We start from the raw sequence: 7,282 nt of genomic DNA on the forward strand, positions 1-7,282 counted from the left end.
ATAAATGTAATAAGTATTTAACTAATCGTAAATAAATACAAATTTTTCTTCTTTTTCCTGTAAATAGTTTTATTGTGTCATCATACAGTGTAGAATCTTTAATCTTTTAATATGAATATTAATAGGTACAGTTTCTGATTTATATAATACAAGATGTATTTTAGATGTATTCATAAATCAATTTAACCTTAATTTTTGCATGTTGTAAGACTCTTCCTCTAATAAGCACAGGCAATACTAACTGGTTTTCTCTTTGTCCAGCAGTGGCAACATTGGCTACACCACTAAATTTGGAGGTTGTGGCCCTCAGGCAGGCCTCCAGCTCAAATGATCGTGAGGCCAACAATGAAACTAAGGGTCAAATGTAATAGAGTGAGAGTTTCAAAAAGGGATAGATTTGGTAAGGTTTTGCATTTTTTGAAAGTGGCAATCATTTACACAGCAAGATCAACCTGGTTTTGCAGTGTAAATGATTGCCACTTTAAAAAAAAAACTTAAAAACCTTACCAAATCTCTCAGTTTCTGAAACTCTCACTCTATTACATTTGGCCCGATGACTCTTTCTGTTTCATTTAGGTTTAGGTTCCAAAGAGCTTCCCATCCTGCAGTGCTCTTAGTTCCTACCCCCCTAGAGTGACAAGTACAGCTTATATACAGTAGTCCAAAAAAAAGTATTCTTTTTACACAACTTAATTTTTATTCTTTAGTAGATAAATGAGTAGTACACCAATGTATTTTCCAAACAAATAATATTTAGGGGTTGCTCTATATTGCACTTTTGTAATTGAAAATTAAAAAAGTTGAAAACTGAACAATTATGAAATACAGTAAGAAAATCCTTTAATAGTGTTCTGTGATTTGCTAACAAACAGTGAACTGCTTTTGTTCTTTGTCCTTAGTAAGAGACTATTTTAATTAAAATGATGCTCTGTTCACGAGTGTTGTTCACAAGCCTCATTTTACGGCAACGTTCATGAAGTTGCCCATTATCTGTATGGAATATGATTATTCTTTCCGTGCTTGCATGGGTTCTCTCTGGATACTCTTGTTTCCTCCCACAATCCAAAAATATACTGGTAGGTTTATTGGCTCCTTGCAAAAAATTAACCCTAGTGTGTGCATGTACATGCATTTAGGGCAGACTAGATGGGCCAAGTGGTTCTTATCTCTCATCAAATTATTTTTTTCTAAGTTCAATGAAAACAGGATCATCTCATCAGTATTAGTGTTGCATTATTAGAAAGGATTAAGATTAACTTACTTTTGCCTTCAATGATGAGAACAGAAAAGAAGGAGCTTGTCCTTTTTTGTGTCAAACTTGTCTAGAATGAAATATTTTACTTCTAATATTTCTATACATCACATAAAATAAGGCAGCTGTGGACATTTCGGATCCTTGACCATGTCTTGTTTAGTTTTCTTTGACACTCTATAGCCAAAAATGCTAAGCCAACCAATTGCTCACAAAAAATATGACTGGCAAATGCAATTTAGGCATTCTTACCAATTGTTTGAAAGGGTAAATGTTTAGGAGGCAGAGCAGCTGGATGTCATTATATGGAGATCTAATTACAATATCTCACATTATCCAGGCTTATAAACAAAGCCAAGTTCCATGTATTTTTTCCCACTTTAGGTGCTAACTGAAACTGACTTTGGATGAGGCATAAATTTATAGTGTAAATACCTTTATCCATCTATTAATCATGATGTATAAGTCAAGAAGCTAAAATTGTGACCCAGGCCCTTCCTACACCAAGTAATAAAAGAGAAAAATGCAAAAGTTCTTGATCATCATCTCCTTGTATGCTCTTTGTTTCCAATGCACATAGTAAAATTACTCCAGCATTCCTCATCGTAACTTATTTATAAGATCCTGAAAGAGGTCATCATGTGCAGTACTAAAAGCTTAGACAAGTTAGATATTGGATTCCCAAGAAGCCAGTCCGTGTGCGCAGTTCACATCGTTATTTATACAGTAGCTAGTTTTTGTGAATTACTGAAAATTAAAATTTTGGATGACCACTAAACTTTAATGTTCAAAAATTTACTGTGAGGAGGCATGATTTGACTACCTTTGTTATTTTTCAGTATGAAGAGTATTATGAAGCAGACAACCATAATATGGGTGTTAACTTTTCTTCAGCGAATAGGGCAATTGTCGATAAGGGGAGTCAGGAGGACCCTCCTCAGTGCTGGTACAGTACATACTGTGTGCATCCCCTGTATAGCAACATTCTTGTAGGCAATGCATCATTGCTGACTCTGGCACTGTTTTTATCAATAGACGGCATCAGCTGTTTACCCTGGGGAAACCTAGATGTGTATGTTTCCTTTAATATTGTAGGCATCCTTTGCCAGAGCTATGCTCATGTGTTTTGCTTTGTCAAACTTCACAGTTTGTCTTTCACCACAAGCTTTACCCTGTGTAATTCCATAGGCATCACCTTCTGCTACTGCTATGAATATATTAGTGCCTGCTAATTCCTGATTGCACTGGCTGGTGTTTTGAAGATATTGCTTGTAGCACATATACAGTATATATCTTTATGGATGCCTTTTCAGGATGACAGCCATAGGATGGTCCCTCTGGCTCATTTTTGCTCTTGCAGCTAAACTGGCCTGTCTTCCTGTCAGTTTTTGAAAGATTTGGGAATTTTGTCACCAGTTTTTGCTCCATCCTATGATTTCTCTTTCTGTCCCTCCTCTTGTTTGCTGCTCTATCCCTTAGGTTACTGTGGCTAAATTTGATCTCTGTAGCTACTCTGCAGGTAAGCTGGGAGTGACCTTATCTTATTGTGATCACGGTCTAATGCCTGTGTATCATTTGAAGACAAAAGTAACCAAACCTTCTAGTGAGTTTGAGCCATAAATGGATGTTTCATTATTATAAATACTAATTCTACATCTTTCACATGTCATTGTGCAGACCATGCTAGGCCAAGGTCTAGGCATAGGATGCATCAGGTTGTGGTCATCTATCCCTAGCAGCTCTAGTTTGGTAGTGATGAAAAGGAGTGGTATAATTCAGTGTGATAACACCACAATATTGCAGGATCTACATTTGAGTATGCAACTTGGTAGCAGCAAAGTGCAAGGATGGTATAAGAGAAGAGGTCTACTGGTCATATCACAAATAGCCTGTGATAAGTTGGGCATTCACAAGACCGCCTGTCAGGATCACAATGCTGATGCTGGAATCCCAACAGGTGGTGATATGCCGGCGCCGGAATACCGGTGCCACAAGCTTTTTCTCCCTCTATGGGTGTCCATGACACCCATAGAGGGAAAATATAACTGTGTCGACCGCAGTGAGTCACCATGCCCACAAGGGGCTTTCTAGTGCTCGCCCCGTTGCCAGAATACTGGTGGTCGGGATCCCACTGTCAGGATCATGACAGCTGAGATCCCGGCCACCGGTAAAACATATGTATTCCCTGTGATAACATACAGTAAATGTTTGCCACATGCTAATTGGAGAATCATACTTCTGACATCTTAGTGTGCTAAAATGCTTGCACATGATTCATGGGATGTTTTGTTTTTCCAAAGGTTCCATTTGACACTCTCATAACAAGGAGTTACAGTATGTCAGAAGCAAAGGCAATTGAGCACATCTGTCTTATACTTCAGGTTTGGAAATGTGAATTTGGCTGGAAATCATCTTCAGCATCTGGATCAATATTTGTGGTCTTGAAATTTCTTGAGAAGCACAGGTTGAGCTGCTCTTCCTGGATGTACAGGCCTCTCCAGTAGCAAGTGTGATCACAGTTGCTAATATAGGAATGCCCAGTAAATGCAATCCAAACAACCATGACATGCCTGCATTTGCATGACTATTCACCATTACCACACCAAATGCTGACTTCCTGTCACTCACTTTGCGACTAAAATATTGCTGTGACCACTCTTGCAAATCACTCACTATGCATGCGCACTGCGGTTCATACGCATGCACAGTGCAAAAACATTGGTAGATATGCCTCCACACCTGAATTATCCACAGTTTTTGCTGGCTCTTCTTTTCCATGCTATCCAGAGGTTAAGCCAATATTCTGCTATTGCAGGAGTCTATATGGGATTTAGCTTTTTCCTACAAAGGCAGTAAGTATATTAAGTGTAAAAATGGATACCGATCTCATCAATATTTTAGCCTCAAAACCAGAACTCATGTTTAGAAAGAATAAAAACAAAAATTATCTGTCCCAGAATCCTTTGCCTGCAACTAAGACTAAATGTAATTCTCTTAATAGTATTTTTTTTTTGTAGAAATGTAGGCAGTGCAATACAGTATGTGTCAATATACTAGCAATAAATTATGAATTGTATATCAAATAATGACATTTACTGTACTTGTGGACTGAAGTTGTAAATTAAAATATGTGGGAAAAGCTAAGAGACACCTTAAAATGCAAATGCAGGAACATGTATGATGTATAAAAAACATGTTTGCACGCAAATGCAATTGCGATATTCTAGGCTACATGGCTGCTAATGTTACTGTAGCAAGTGAAGCTGCCAATCAGGAATGAAAAGAGATGCTAACTGAATCCATCATAAACTTATTGGCAATTGCTTACATATTCACAGCCTACACCCAAAAATGAGGAAAATTTGGGCGAAGGGTTGGACTATGGCTACGCAGACTTTACACAATAGTAGCGACGCAGACGCCATGTTTTTGCACATACAACAGCTGTCAGCAGATGCACGCCCTAAAAACAGCCATGACACACATTTTCCCAACCTCTCCCCATTAACACTTCAATTAGCACCTCCAAACGGTAACTTCCTATCAATCATTGCCATGAAATTCTCATTCGAACAAGATCACAGCAGCACCTTTGCACATGCGCATTGCAATCAAGGCACATGCATAGTCTGCCAATAATCACTTTGTTGCGTGATAATCACCCATTGCATACAAACATGAATTAAGCCCAAAGTGGACATGCATTCTTTATATACTGTAAATCAGTGCTGCAAGTATGGTGGTATGGGGTGGTACTGCATACCGGTAAGAAATTGCCAGCCTGACCGCCATGCTTGCAGCCACTGCTCTGCTGTGTGTAAGGGGAGGAGAGCACAGCGCACACCTCTCCTGCCCCTCAGTGTTCAGTCTGGTCTCCAAGGCAGTGGTGTATATCTCTAATGAGGTGCCAGTTCAGAGCTCGTGGTCCGACAGTCAATCAGGAGCCACAGCTGCCAGTCCACGAGCTTTTATTGGCTCATGAACCAGCCCCTGATTGGCGATAAATGCCACTGCCAGAGACTGGACTGAGCACTAATGAGCAGGAGAGGCGTGCACTGCGCTCTCCTCCCCTTACACACAGCAGCCAGCGGCAGCAGTGCAATGAGCATCACTGGGGGGGGCGGTGTACCTGGCACTATGGGGTCATATGTGTAATGGGCACTGTAGAGGCATATCTGGCACTGTGGGTGCATATGTGTACCTGGCAATGTGGTGGCATATGTGTACCTGGAACTATGGGGGCATATGTGTATCTGGCACAGGGGGTATATGTGTATCTGGCACTGTGGGGCATGTGTGTATCTGGCACTGTAGGGGCATATCTGTCACTGTGGGACATATGTGTATCTGACACTGTGGGGCATATCTGGCACTGTGGAGGCACATGTGTATCTGGCACTCTGAGGTATATCTGGCACTGTGGGGGCATATGTGTATCTGGCACTGTGGGAGCATATCTGCCACTGTGGGGGCATACTTGTATCTGTCACTGTGGGGGCGTATGTGTATCTGGCACTGTGGGGGCATATATGGCAATGTGGGGGCATATGTGTATCTGGCACTGTGGGGGCATATGTGTATCTGGCACTACACTGCTTGGTGCATATGTATCTGGCACTATTAGGGGCATATGTGTATCTGGCCCACCACATGTGTATCATGTCCCCATTTTCATTGGCCACACCACATGTGGCATGTGGCCACATTCATTTTTTTGGCATGCGCATCTTTAGCGCGCGAACACAGTACCACTAAGGAATATTTTCTACTTGCACCACTGCTGTAAAAATAATATCAACATACCTGAATCCAATCCATCTGTACTGGATTTTTACCTTAAATATTTTATCCTTTGGGTTAAATTATAGTTTTGAAATTAAACCCTTCCTGTAATGTATATATCTAGATATATGTATATCATATGTACAATGCTGCAAACCACTTGTGGCACCTTATAAATAAAACATAATAATAATAATAATAATAATAATAATAATATATGAATGTATATCCACTAAATTATACGTATTTATGTATTTCCTATAAGAAAAAATAGGAGTAAAATACCACTAAAGGATTATAATTCTCACCTGCAGCAAGTCATTGGGACCAAGAAAAGCTACTCAATCTAAAGAAAATATTTAACACAAAATATAAATAGTAATAAGTGCGCTGGATCATGAATTTGGTATCAATATTATTAATAATATTCACCTGTTCACAAATTAGGACAACACAATTGGCATCTACTTAAAAATACATACAATTTCGAACGGGGAGACCAAATTCTTCAACTCGCCCAGGGAAGCGGCTTCCTGGTTGGACAGATATGCTCCAGGGGCCCGCCAGCTGGCTCCAGACTGACATCGGGTCGCCCTCCTCTATGGGCCTACATTCCGCAAGTATAAGTCCAGGGAGCTTCCTCTCGTTTAGTGGTTCTGGACTTTGCTGAGAAGTGTTATAAATGTATAAACGCATAAAGGTTTAGATATTTGGGTTGTTTTGATCTGTACGCCTAGTACAGTGTTGCCGTAGGCTTTGGGATCTCCAGGGCTAGAGTTCGGTTAGGGATATGGGTATGCCACAGTTCGGGGAGGTATACGGGGTGGGGGGATGCTTGGGGGCCGCTGTTGGCCCCTCAGCAGTTATTTTTCTGTTTTATGTTTTGAACTTACGAAGCCTATATACTTGTTATTTAGAGGGTGTGGTGGGGTCGCCCTGTTTTCAGGGGTTCGGCTCGGGGTCCGGGGCCTGCGGACGACATGATTACGTGAGCGGAGCGCCGGGTGGATGGGTGGTTGTTAAAAGTGTTGTGCCCCTGTTGATGACTTGGCCGACATGCCTCCCTTAAAAATCTTGGCGTGGAATGTCCGGGGCATCAACAACAAAGTAAAGCGATCCTTAGTATTTAAAATGATCAAGAAATATGGCCCGAATATCATTTGTCTAAGCGAAACCCATTTGGAGGGAAATAGGCTGTTGTCGCTCCGCAGGCCTTGGGTGGGGTGGGCATATCATTCCTCGCACTCC

This window comes from Pseudophryne corroboree, chromosome 6 (assembly GCF_028390025.1).
Source record: "Pseudophryne corroboree isolate aPseCor3 chromosome 6, aPseCor3.hap2, whole genome shotgun sequence".
NCBI lineage: Eukaryota > Metazoa > Chordata > Amphibia > Anura > Myobatrachidae > Pseudophryne > Pseudophryne corroboree.